Source organism: Cervus elaphus, chromosome 27 (genome assembly GCF_910594005.1).
Source record: "Cervus elaphus chromosome 27, mCerEla1.1, whole genome shotgun sequence".
NCBI lineage: Eukaryota > Metazoa > Chordata > Mammalia > Artiodactyla > Cervidae > Cervus > Cervus elaphus.
Genome location: NC_057841.1, coordinates 64,041,709 through 64,053,832, shown reverse-complemented (window position 1 = coordinate 64,053,832; position 12,124 = coordinate 64,041,709).

Genomic DNA, 12,124 nt, shown 5'->3' with positions numbered 1-12,124 from the left:
CAGTGGAAATTTAGGAGAAATTGAGTAAATGGGACTAGTACTCACTACTCATATGTGTGTGGGAAGGAAAACTGTATGGAATGACTAGAAGATTTCTGGTTTGAGTGCTAGGTACATAATGGTACTGTTAACCAAAATGAGACAAAGAGGAAAGAGACAAATTCAGCCTGAACAAATGGAAGATTAAGTGAGATATCGAGGTGACGTCTATCAGCATCTTGGTTATCTAAGACTATAGAGAAGACTATAGTCATCCAAGCTGGGAATATAAAGTTGGGGAATATTCATATAGACATGGTAGTCAAAGTCATAGAGAAGACTGAGGTGGCCAGGAGAATATGTAAGGCGAGAAAAGAGAACAAAATGCAATTGTCCCTTGAAATTCTCGGGGACTCATTCCAGGACCCCATACAGATGCTCAAACTCATCATACAAAATCATGTGGTATTTGCATATAACCTACACATATCCTCCCATATACTTAAACTTACCTCTAGATTACTTATTAATATAATGCCTAATACAATGTAGATGCTATGCAAATAGTTGTAAACACAAGGTAAATTTTGAAATAAATAGTAAATAGTAAATTCTGAAATAAAAAATATAAATAGTTCCTGGTGCAGGGCAAATTCAAGTTTTGCTTTCAGAAACTTTCTTGATTTTTTAAAATATATTTTTGGTCTATGTTTGGTTGAACCTGCAGTTGTGAATATAAGAAGCATATTGCATAGAACTCTATAGACTTAATGCATGACTGTTGACTTTGTAAACTGCCTGTTTGACTGAACTATATTCCCATTATCTTTTTGGTACATTTCCAGTTGAAGTGGGCTAGTGATTCTCTTACTAGACATAAGGAGGCAGAAAGGAGCTGCCTCTCTAGATATAAGGCATATATAGAGAGAGTTTGACTGGAGAGTTTAAATCATTTATATTTGAAGTAATTGGTGATAGGAAAGAACCTCATATTGTCGTTCTGTTTACTGTTTTCTGTGTGCTGTATGATTGTGTTGTCCCTCCTTTCCTCTCACTGCCTCTCTCTGTGGTTTATTTATTTATTTTTTTCTCTGTGGTTTACTTTTATACAATGGCAGACTGTGATCCCTTTCTCATTTTCCTTTGTGCATTTTCTACAAGTATTTTCTTTACCGATTATATAAAACATATTATAACTAAAATAATCAATTTTAAACTGATAACAAATTAAGTACAGTGACATAACAGCTCTACTTCTTTAAGTCTTCACCACTCCTTTGTTATCAATGTCAAAAATTCATCTTTTTAAAAATATTTTTAATCCATTAACATATTTCATAAGTATATTTTTATAATTTAAGCTCTATATCTGAATTGAAAATGATTTATGTACCACCATTAAAGGATTCTGTATTTATCTATATACTTCCCTTACCAGGGAGAGTTTTATATCCTTTTGTGTTCCTGCCTAGGGTCTTTTATTTTAACTTGAAAGACTTTCTTTAGCAACTCTTGTTAAGGCAAGCCTAGCAGTGATGCGCTCCCTCAGGTTTTATCTGGGAAGTTCCTTATTTTTCCTTCGTTTTTGAAGGACAGTTTTGCTCCATTTAGCATTCTTGGTTGGCAAGTGTTGCTTTTTTTTTCTTTCAGCTCTCTGACTGTATCATCCTACTCCCTCTGGCTTGTAATGTTTCTGCCACAAAATCCTCTAATAATTTTATGAAGGAACCCCTGTATATACCAAGACTTTTTTTTATTGTGATGCTTTCAAGATTCTTTATCTTTGTTTGTGCGTCTCGTACATTTATCCTCCTGAGTCAGCTTACCTATGCTATATCACGCCTGCTGCTTAGCTGTGTCCAACACTTTGCAATCCTATGGATGATAGCCCACCAGGATCCTCTGTCCATGATTTTTTCCAGTCAAAAATTCTGGAGAGGGTGGCCATTTCCTCCTCCGAGGTCCTTCCAGAGCCAGAGATCAAACCCATGTATTTTGTATCTCTTGCATTGACAGACGGATTCTTTACCGCTGGGCCACCTAGGAAGCCCCATGGGTAAACTGAAAAATGAAACTCCTGGACTTGCAAACCCAAGAGCAAAACCATAGCTTCCTAATCAGTTTATTTCCCAGGAAGCCGTCTCTTAACTGTAAACTGTGAGCTCCTTGGGAGTGTCTTTCTTCCTTTTTAGCTGACCTAGTTACTGCTCAGTCATAATTTGTTACATAATTGAAAGAGTAAATGGTAAGCCAGCATGTTTAAATGATTGTTCTATAGTCCAACTCAGCAATATGGATCATATTTGGAGGATTTTGAGTTTTTCTTTTTCTGAAAGATGAATCATTTGAAACAAAAAGAATGTAATAAAACAACATGACTATTAATCTCTAGTGTCTTAGAAACATCTTTATTAACATTTTGTTTTCTTGATGAATACAATTCTCAGAAAAATTATTCAGAATTTTATAACACTGTTGCCCTGATATATTATTCTCGAAAGGGGACTCTGACTCAGAATATGGCTTTAGCTCTTCTAGGGTGTGATGGCATTGTCTCAGAGTTCTGTGAACTCTGACCTCCCCTGGGTTGTTTGGTAGAGTCTTGGACTTAGAAGTTAGGTCCACCTGGGTGTAGATGCTCCCCTACGTTTTCATGTGGGTGTTGAATGATTTATATTTTTAATCCATTTTTTCCCATTTTTATCCTACACAAATAATATTGGTTGTCAACTATTTGTCCAATATATGTCTTCCAAGGTGCTTATCTTGGTTCTTTAATATATTTCAAAGTAATATCAGTAATATCTGTCTTTAAGTAGATAAAATTGCCCACTTACTAAGTAAATTTCTTTAGGTATCATGACCAAAGACAAGAGAATTTCTTATTTAGCTTTTAAAACTCATAATAGAAATAATGGTTTATTGATGATTTAATCTACTTCATATTCATAATCTTCAATACAAAACCATTATTAGCTATAATTGTGAATGGATTTCCCAACTCTAGAAAAAAAATAGTGTACATTTAGAAATCTTGGTCAGTTTGGATTAGATGAAATTTGTAGGTCAGTCTATCTAAATTTCTATGGTTTAATTAGTTTCTGCAAAGAAAGTTTCTGAATTAATCACAAGTGCAAAATTCATGCTTTTTGCACTCTTACTAATCAGGTTAGGATTTCTCTTCTACAAATGTAAACACAGAAAGTCCCAACAGTTTTGCTAGAGGCATGTTCCAAGGCATAGAAATTAAGTAAAAAGTCATCCTTCATTCTCTTGCTGGACTAAAAAGAGCCTCTTTCCTCAATACTGAGTTTCAGATCATGTGAAATGTACTGTATTTACAAAGCATATACTTTCTGAGAAACAATGAAGGTCATTTATCATAGGATCATCAGTCAAGTTCACAATGATTCTTCGATTAGTGAAAAGTGGCTTTTGCATGTTATGCTCCAGAGGATTTTATAAATTGTGATAATGCTCCACGTGCTGATTTTTAGTACGAGGTTTGCTACATGATGTGCCAAAGGTGGTGGACAATAAAGAGAGAGCTTAAATTAATTTAGAAAGTTTGTGTTTTTCTCTAATGGAGAAAATTGTTACTTTATAAGCCCTTATAAAAGACAGCAGTGGGAAAATTACATAAAGCAAAGTTCTTCACCCTTAAAAGTTTTAGAATGCAATCATTTTTTTAAAAATTGTAAAATAATGGGTGAAGTTTTGCACTGTTATTTTCGGCTAACCCCAACCCGTATATACCACAAACCCATTTTGCTGTCTTGCGTGCTCAGTTGCTCAGTCATGTCTGACTCTTAGAGATGCTATGGACTGTATAGCCTGCCAATCTCCCCTGTTCAAGGAGTTTTCCTTGAGGCAAGAATACTGGAGGAGGCTGTCATTTCCTACTCCAGGGGATCTTCCCAACCCAGGGATCAAACAGTGTCCTGCATTAGTAGGTGGACTCTATACCACTGCACCACCTGAGAAACCCAATCTTGCTCCCTTAGATACATCAGAATACCAGAGATTTATTCTGTGGTGGCTATAAGGCTTCATAAGATCAGTCAAAATAATTTCAAGTGAAAATACTCTTCAGTTCCAATATCTATACAACAACTTCAGACAGCCTATTTCACTCAGTCAAATAATTGTGTGGCAACAAAGAAATGGGCTTTCCTGGTGGCTAGTGGTAAAGGATCCTCTTGCCAATACAGGAGATGCAGGCTCAATCCGTGAGTCAGAAGGATCCCCTGGAGAAGGAAATGGCAACCCACTCTGTATTCTTGCCTGGGAAATCCCATGGACAGAGGAACCTGGTGGGCTGTAGTCCATGGGGTCACAAAGAGTTGGACATAACTTAGTGACTAAACAACTAAGAAATGCTGGAATGTGATTCCCTTCTGTTTTCTACAACTTTATGTTTTTGTTCAGTTTTCTGATTTTTCTGGGTTTTTAACCAATCACTGAATGGAGAAACTATGCCTAAAATCACCTAGGTATTTGAAAACCAGAGTACTTACTTGTTCATTTTCTGTTCAACCATTGAAAAAAATGCATATTGGACCCTTCTTCAAGCTTGTCACTGTACTAGGTAACATATTTTTCCCCAAAGGCCTCGGGGTACTCTTCCTAGGAAGTCTCAGCTCCCTCTAACACAAATGGTTCCCTCAGTTTTGCCCAAAGCGTGCTTCTCTGGCATTCTCAACACCAGTAAGCACAAGAATAGAAAGATATAAGGACAGTGGCTGCTCTCTGGTATTGGACTCTCTTATCGCTAATGATACATTGCTTACCCAACTGCCCTTCCAGATCCCAGAACAGAACCCACAATTTAACGAAAGGACCATCCTCAATCTAAAGAAATCTGTGGAGTCTTAGGTACTCACTGTCCCCAGTTATCCCATGAAGCCAAGAAAGTGTCCAACAGAAGTTACATCCTCTCCCTTCCCCAACTTCTAATAGACACTTTCCAAACACCCCAGCTTACACCAGAAACAATACCAACAAACAAATATTGCCCTCCTGGAAGGGAACTGCCATTGTTGAGATAACAAACAGAAAGATAAGCTCGGTCCCTGTTACCTACCATTATCACTTTACACCCTCTCAAATATCTAGGTCTAGAGCTTGCTAAGGCTCTGATTGGCACTCCCTCTTGAGTCTGTAGCTCAACTGCTCACTAGAATTTGGACTTTATCCCAAAGTTCTGTTTGGGTAGCAGATCTGATCTCAGACACCCTGGCACTCGATTGGCAATACAGAATAGATGGACCCATGTGGAATCAGCCACGGGACACCCCTGCATGCCCGACACTCAGGCACCTGGGTAACTGGCTCATTTGTCATGGGCTCTAGAAGTGGTACACAACTCCGAAGCCAAGTTGGCTGAGGATGGGTCACCTGCATCGCCTTTCTTTTCCACTGATTTGGTGCCTACCAGGACTCAGACTCAGTCCCAGGAATTTAGCATTCATTAGTACCAATCTCCACTAACAAATTCTTCTACAGTATAGGCACAGAGAAGTTTTTGTCACCCAAGGACACAAAACCAGAATTATGACTTCTTCAACTTTCTGCGTGTGGTACTAATTCCCCAACAGGGTTGATGCGCTCCCTTGAAACCAGTCCATTCAGCTGGTACCTGTGTCATTTGCCTGATTCTTGCCAGTTCCTTTCTCCAAGACAGAAGCCTGTTCACCAGTACCCCAAGACATCCTCAGAGACCCTTACATTTAGTAACTTTTATTTGGACAGACTCTATGAGTCCGGATACTGCAATTTACCTAGCTGAAAATGTCTTCATCACCTGGAAACTGTGGCCGACTTCACCCACTAAAATTCTAACTTCTTAGATGATGATGATATGAGTGATGTGGGAGTCACCAGCTTTCAACGTGTCAGATACCATACTAAAACCTTTGCATTTAGTATGTAATTTATTGATCACAAAAATTCTATGATGTGAACATTGTCATCTTCGGTTTATGAATGAAGCCCAGAAAGTTTAAGCCACTTGCCCAAGTTCTGTGACTAGAAACTAGATTCAAACTCACTGTAGCTTACTCCGAAATCCACATTCTGCCGTTTAGAAAATATTGTGATATAGGGTTCCATTTAAAGGATCAGCCTGTCTGATTTAGATGACCCATCACCCTGATTCCCCTGGGACTATCCTGGTTTTAACTGAGATGCGCCTCTTTTCTCCAAGGAAACACCTCAGTCTCGGAAAAGTCAGTACTGTGGGCCCCTAGCCTGTTAGAAACCTTAATCCTGGCTCCTCTTGTCTTTGTGGTGCAGCACGGCCAGGCCTGCAGTAAACTTGAGGTAGCCGTAGACACACGAAGGCCAAAGTGACCCTTTCCTGGTGTAACCTAGGAAAGGTTAGAGGCTCCCAGCACTCTGACCTCAAGAGTTACTCAATTCTGAGGCTGTTTTCAGCTGTCTTGGTAAGGAACTAGGGGAGCATAGGTCAAAATGGCCCTAACTCACGTATTTTTAACTTTGTCCTGTTGACTTGCTTCTCAGTCGTGAACAGAAGAGGCGACAATCTTCAAATGAGCCCAAGTTGTTGCTATGCTACCAGGGGAGCCACCTACAACTTCAGAGCCCCCGTGCTCTGGGATGGTTTCTGGTTGGACTCCTCCTCAGGTGGGCAGCAGAGGCCCATTTACCATGAGCTGCTGAAGCGTAGAATTTCAAGACCCTGCATGTGCATGAGTCCTTTCAAAGTCCCTGAGAAAGGTTTCATTAATGTATTCCATGATGGAACGCTTTTTAATAACATTTTTCAAAAGTCAGACCTTTTAACCTGACTTGATTAAGACGGGTGTATCTTTCCATTCCTAGGACTCCTACGTACACTTTACCTTTGACCATGGCTTTAGCATGGCTATGACTATACCCTGACCATATTTTAGGATCTGGCTAAGGAAGAGGTAAGCTGGGGTATGCCATATTGAATGAAATAGAGAAAGATGTTTTAGAAGGTTTCAGTAAAATACATGGAAATTACAGATAATTGATTTGACTTTATATTTTGTCTGTTTTAAATTTACCTATTAAATATGCTTTTTAAGCTCAGATTAAAAATTAATGGAGTAGGAAACAGAATAAAAATACATACAAGGAAATTAAGACAATGTTTCTATAACAAGAGATGAATTTCAGCACAACAAAACTCACATAATACTGAAGTCAGTAGCTCTTTACATAAGGGGATCATTTCCAAATAGAAATAATGAATAGGCATTTGGTTTATTTAAGAATTCAATTAATGAAAAGAAGTAAATCATATTAATACATTTGAAGAAAAGATTTAAATTACCTTCTGATTAAACCAAGATGAACAAGGGGAAAGATAATAAAATACTCAAAATTCTACAGTACAACAAAAATGCCAATGACAAACCAGTTAATGCCCTTTGTTAATTCAAAGGCCACTTGAAAGTAGTCATCGCACAAGAAAACTTGAAATGATCTGAAATGAGATAGCTAATACATGAAAAAAAATTTTTTTGATAGAGATTTTTCACAATTTTGACAAGTATCCCAAATGTCTATATGACATTATTAATCCAAATTACAAATCTAAAGTATTTTCAAAATTACCAACACAAGAATACAAATTCTACTCAACCATGTTAAAAGAAATAATAAATTTTCAATGTTTAAAAATTTACATAATTGCTGTCATTTTGAAGTGGTGATTAAAGAGTATACAGGGAAAGAATGTTTTAAAAAAGTTATGGAAGTGGGCTTTCCCTGGTGGTCCACAGGTTAAGACTGTGCTTCCAATGCAGGTGGCATAGAGTCAGTCCCTGGCTGAGGAAAACTAAGATCCCATAGGCCATGACACATGGCCAAAAAAAAAATGATATAGGTTTAATTGACTAAAAATAGTGTTATTTGTCTAAGCTTGGGAGTGTTTATAATATTTGTCAGTTTTATCACATTTTTAAACTGTTTAATTTTTTTCCTAATATGAATAAATACTTATTTTTGTACCTGATAGCATAATCTTTTTTTCTGGATTTGAGAGGTCACTTCCCATAGTTTAAACTCCAGTTCCCACAGAGCCTAGACCTACTTTCTTATTATTTACAATGCCTAAGGGCAGTAGATTCAATCAACCAGGCCAGCCTAGGTTATTTCTGTATGCAGAGTCAGACTCCATCTTATATAAATAGAACTTCCTCTTCTTTCTTCAGGCATTAGTCTGAGAATTGAAACTGCTCAGAATGTTCCCATTTTAAGCACAGAAGATGGTGATTTTCCAAAGCAACATTTTAGAAGTATCCTTCTTAGGATACAAAAGGGTCCACAACTGTTACTTCCCCCAGTACATTCTAGAATCTGTTCTTAAAGTTTTTGGCTAAATGCTACAGAGCCCTAGTAGATGTTCAATCATGTATTAATTTATTTGCCTGCAGTTAGAAGATTTAACAGCAAGTCACGTTTTATAAATTTAATCACAGTGACAGCAGAATCAACTGGCTTGCTTTGTTTATTGTCACTACATTATTATAGTAGATCCAGCCAGCAGCATTAGAACTGGGAAAATCCTAAACATGATATATCAAATATACCTAAGGGGACTATGCTATCCTATCCACCTCAGACCATCTGGTCCCTTCACTTAACCCAGATTCTATCATTTATCGATTGCATTGAGGAGTCTGGCAAAACTAAATTCTATTATATAAAAATTTGAGGTGAATTGAATTCACCATAAATCAGTTTATTTAAAATAACATCAACCTTTAGGGGACTATTTAGTTACTTACTAATGTGAACAATCAAGTTTATCTGAAACATCTTACCTTATTTATTAGAAACAGTCCAGATCCCATGACAGTGATGTTTGCTCAAATTATGATTTCTAATCCTGATTTTACCTCAAAAATATAGCTTATGATTTCAGAATGGCAGAGCAGTAGAATGAAAAGTGTACAACAGCCACACCTGGAGGTGACAGACTGAATCCCTGAAAATAAATGTTTTAGCACACAAAATTTGTAGCAGGAAAAAAAAAATAATACAAACTGGTATGTAAAAACAGCATAATAATAGTGATCTTATGAGGTTATTGAGAAAAATGTACATCATAGACACCAATAAATGGGAAATTTATTATTCATTCATTAACTCTGCTCTAATAAATGTTATACAATGCTTTTTAAAAATGAGTGATGTCTATATTCTTTGTAAAATATCTTCCATTGTTTATTATACTTGTTTGCCAATGTACAATCCTTACATAATTAGGCGCAAAATTTGGGAGGCAGGGAGGATCTTTCAAAATATATTTGTCAGGGAGGAACCTCAATCTTTAAGAGAAAGGGAGGGAACAAACAAGGTGCTACCATTCCATAGATGTCAAATGTAGATGAGACAGTTTATCACTCACAGCAGAGCACATGGCAGGGACATTAGCACAGTGGTGCGGGATCCTGGGCCCCCGAGTCCTGTGGGCAACCCATGGGCCCAGATGGAGGCCCACAGCCAAGGGAGCAGCAATCCTTGAGCGAGCAGCAGTTCCCTTCCACTAGGAAGGAGGCCACCTGGGTCATCTGGACCTCCTTAGTGGCCCGTGTGTCTAACTAAGAAGAGTGCTCAGGGTCAGAACGTGGATAAACCCTGTAGCTTATATACAGGGCCGGAGTATTCAGGGACACTTGCTTTGTGGACTGTTATTGGACTTTTGTGTTTTTGTCTTATCTGTTAGCACATCCATCCCCCTGTGGCTGAGTAAAAGATGGAGGCAGAAACTAAAGGGGCGGGTGGGGGATGTGTATTTGGGAAAGAATAATACAATGGCCAAAATGAAATGGTTGGTTTGTACAAGAGCAGTTTATATTATACTATACCAGTTTGAAATATTGCACTAAGTTGTAAAATCTAAAGTTTTAGACACGTAGGAAAAGAAGTAGATTCTTCATCATCTCATAAGCTGTAATTTGTGTAAACAGGTTAAATGTTCTAGATTTTGAAAGAGTTAAAGATCACTGAATCAGATCATGTAAACAATAGTATATCCAGCTAGTGTTTAACCTCAAAGGAATATTGTTGATTCTTGAAAATAATATTGTCAGGGAAAGCAACTGGCAGGAGTCATGAGTGTCCCTGAATATTTTTACCAAAGCATTAGCAGTTAAAAAAAAGTAGAGTCCAAAATCAGACAAAACTATTACAAAGAGATCAAATTACACATCAATATAACTAATGAACAATAGGCATAAAAAATCTCAACGAAATACTAGCAAACAGAATCCAACAACACATTTAGAGGATCATACACCATGATCAAGTGAGATGTATCATAGGAATGCAAGGATTCTTCAGTATAACACAAATCAGTCAGTATGATACAGCATATTAACAAATCAAAAAATAAAAATGATCATCTAAGTAGATGCAGAAAAAATTTTTCACAAAATTCAACACCCACTTATGATTAAAAAAAAGAACAAAAACTCTCCAGAGTGAGCATGGAAGGAAACTATCACAACATAATAAAGGCCATATATGGCAAACCAAATTAGAGATATCATGCAAAGATGAATAGTTCATGCAAAGGGGAATAATTCACACAAAGATGGAGAAAACAAATGACAGAAATGGTAAGGACCTAATAGAAGGAGAAGGGATTAAGACGAGGTGGTAAGAATACACAAAAGAACTATACAAAAAAGACCTTAATGACCCAGATAACCACCATGGTGTGGTCATTAACCTAGAGCCAGACAGCCTGGAGTGTGAAGTCAAGCATTACCAAGGACAAAGCTAGCGGAGGTGATCAATTTCCAGCTGAGCGAGTTCAAATCCTAAATGAAGATGCTGTTAAAGTGCTGCATTCAATATGCCAGCAAATTTGGAAAACTCAGCAGTGGCCACAGGACTGGAAAAGGTCAGTTTTCGTTCCAGTTCCGAGAAGGACAATGCCAAAGAATGTTCACACTACCGCACAATTACACTCATTTCACATGCTAGCAAAGTAGTGGTCAAAATCCTTCAAGCTAGGCTTCCGTGGTACAGAAATTCCAGAAGTACAAGTTTGGTTTAGAAAAGACAGAGGAACAAGAGATCAAATTTCCAACATTCATTGGATCATAGTAAAAGCAAGGGAATTTCAGAAAAACATCTACTTCTGCTTCTTTGACAACTACTAAAGTCTTTGACTGTGTGAATCACAACAGACTGTGGAAAATTCTTAAAGAGATGGAAATACCAGACCACCTCACCTGCCTCCTGCAAAAGCTGTATGCAGGTCAAGAAGCAACAGAACCAGACGTGGAACAATGGATTGGTTCAAAATTGGGAAAGGAGTACATCAAGGCTGTATATCGCCAACTTGCTTATTTACTTTATAGGCAGAGTTGTTGTTATTCAGTCACTAAGCTGTGTCTGACTCTTTGCAACCCCATGAACTGCAGCATGCGAGACCTTCCTGTCCCTCACTATCTCACAAAGCTTGCCCAAGTTCACGTCCATTGAATTGGTAATGCTACACAATCATCTCATTGTCTGCCACCCTCTTCTAATTTGAAATTTGCTATGCTAGCCATCTTGTGAATAAAATACTTAAGAACAAATTTACCTCAAGAAACAAAAGACCTGTATAGAGAAAACTATAAAACACTGATGAAAGAAATTAAAAAAATGTAGAAATATAGATCCATAGAACAAAATAGAAAGTTCAGAGATAAATCTATGCACCTATGGATAACTTACCTTTGACAAAGAGGCAAAACTATACAATGGATAAAAGATAGTCTATTCAGCAGTGGTGCTAGGAAAACGGGTCAGTTATGTGGAGAGACTGAAGCTAGAACACTCTCTGAGATCACATGCTGTTGCTCTTCAGTCACTCAGTGGTGTCTGAATTTTTGTGACCCCACGGACTGCAGCATGACCGGCTTCCAAACTCACGTCCACTGAGTCAGTGATGCCGTCCGACCATCTCATCCTCTGTCATCCCCTTCTCCTCTTGGCTTCAGTCTTTCCCAGCATCAGGGTCTTTTCCAGTGAGTCGGCTATTCAAGTCAGGTGGCCAGAGTATTGGAGCTTCAGGTTCAGCATCAGTTCTTCCAATAAATATTCAGGACAGATCTCCTTTAGGATGGACGGGTTGGATCTCCTTGCAGTCCAA